The following is a 2191-nucleotide window of genomic DNA, read 5'->3' as shown; positions in this document are numbered from 1 at the left end:
ACTATGATGTGAATGCTATTCCGATCTAAGAGGAATTCGTTTCTGGAAGTAGCGAGAGCATTTTAAGAGATAGCGTCTGTGATCAGCGAGGTCATTCACTAGCTAAATTGAGGGTTTTCCTTTGACTTGGTTGTTGATTGAAATGACATCGTCGCGTTGGATTGGCTCCATAGAGTTATGGCTCGATTCGATACCGGAGTTCCATTCTTCATATTTTATTTGTTTATATAGTTTGAAATCTCTTCGTGCCTGAACGCGAGAAGCCTTGCATTAAAGAAAACTGGAGGTGGGAGAATCTACTTTTTCGGTATGCCGCTCCGCGAGTAAGGAACACCGCGAGCAGAGCGAGAGAAGTAAGTGGGCTGTGGTCATGTCAGAATTTGCACCTATTTGTATCTATTTAGTGATCAGTCCGCTAGTTTCTTTGATCTCACTAGGTCTTCCTTTTCTATTTGCTTCCAATAGTTCGACCTATCCAGAAAAATTGTCGGCCTACGAATGTGGTTCCGATCCTTCCGGTGATGCCAGAAGTCGTTTCGATATACGATTTTATCTGGTTTCTATTTTATTTATTATCCCTGATCTGGAAGTCACCTTTTTCTTTCCTTGGGCAGTCTCTCCCAACAAGATTGATCCCTTTGGATCTTGGTCCATGATGGCCTTTTTATTGATTTTGACGATTGGATCTCTCTATGAATGGAAAAGGGGTGCTTCGGATCGGGAGTAACCACTACACTAGTGAGAGGGCTCAATGGGAAGGACAAAGGAAAGAGTGATGCCTACTCATTCGTCATGGTAGAGAAGAAAAACGGCTAAGGGATCCGACGAAGGAGGATGCTTCTTCTTTTGTTCCTTCCTTGTGGGACAAGAAAGCCAGGAAACTTTCTAGATCTCACCAGATGCAAAAAGTATTTGCACTTTCATTTTTCACCTATAATTTGGCTCTAGACTACATGCATATACGATAACTAGGTCAGGCTCAATTTCGGGGATGAGATCCTGAGGGGTGAACTACAGTATGTTCACTATCGGGCATGTTTACCTGATTGTCTACTACCCTACCACTCCTAAGGGTTCTAATAGCATTCAACTGATTCGATGGTTGTGCACCTACTTCATGAGATCCTCTAGGGTTGGGTTGAGTTTGACTAGGAAACTTAACTCTTTCTCTTAAAGACTCATTTATATGACTAACCTGGGTTTTCAACTCGGAAATAGCCTGAGAGTTAGCCTGACCTATTCTCTTATTTTCTTCTATACCTTGAGCAACAGATTGCTGAAACTGCATAGTGTTACGAGTTAACAAAGCAAGAGACTCTTCTAAACTCATAATCTTCTTATCCGGAGGGTTCCGAAACTGTGCCGGGGCTGAAGGATTCTTAGTATAGCCAAAACCTGGGGGAGATTGAGAGTTACTAGACTGACCTTGATTCTGGCCCTTAGACCACGAAAGGTTGGGATGGTTTCTCCATCCAGGATTATAGGTTTCTGAATATGGGTCAAACTTCTGACGGTTATCAAACATAGTGTTATTATAGAGAGCATTGGCTTGTTGTTCAACAGTATTTCCTTCCCAAAAAGGCTCTATTCTATCACTAGTATGACCCACTTCTAAAGCTTCTAACCTTTTTGCTATAGCAGCAATTTTGGCATCTGATTCGTAGCTTTCTTCTACCCTATTAACGTTTCCTCTGCCTAGAAGAATTGTTTTCTGGGGTACCCTATTACTTTCCCATTGTTGGGTCTTTTCGGCGATTTCATGCAAGTATGTCATCACATTATCAACTGTTTGGTTTTCAAACCCACCTGTACACATGGACTCTACTGTAGTTGTGGTGGGATAATCTAAACCCTCATAAAGGATCTGAACTAACCTAACCTTTTCTAAACCATGATGAGGACATTGGGCTAATAAATCATTGAACCTTTCCAAATACCTATACAAAGATTCTCCCTCCTGTTGTGTAAACGTGCATATTTGCGTCCTAATAGACGAGGTTTTGTGCCTAGGGAAAAACTTGTTCAAAAAGGCGGAAGTAAGTTGTTCATAGGTTTCAATTGATTCGGAAGCCAAACTATACAGCCACGACTTGGCTTTATCTTTTAAGGAAAATGGGAATAACCTGAGTTTTAAAGCATCATCATCAAGGTTTCTAATTTTCAGGGTACTACAAATTTCCTCAAAGTCCCT

The 2191-nt window shown here is 41.3% G+C and overlaps 1 pseudogene; it reads left to right on the top strand.

Moving 5' to 3' along the window:
• Positions 1–1886: 1886 nt before the first annotated feature.
• Positions 1887–1986, top strand: LOC113354586 (annotated as a pseudogene).
• Positions 1987–2191: the final 205 nt, after the last annotated feature.

Source organism: Papaver somniferum, chromosome 2, assembly GCF_003573695.1.
Source record: "Papaver somniferum cultivar HN1 chromosome 2, ASM357369v1, whole genome shotgun sequence".
Classification (NCBI taxonomy): domain Eukaryota; kingdom Viridiplantae; phylum Streptophyta; class Magnoliopsida; order Ranunculales; family Papaveraceae; genus Papaver; species Papaver somniferum.
This window is presented reverse-complemented; position numbering and strand designations above follow the sequence as displayed.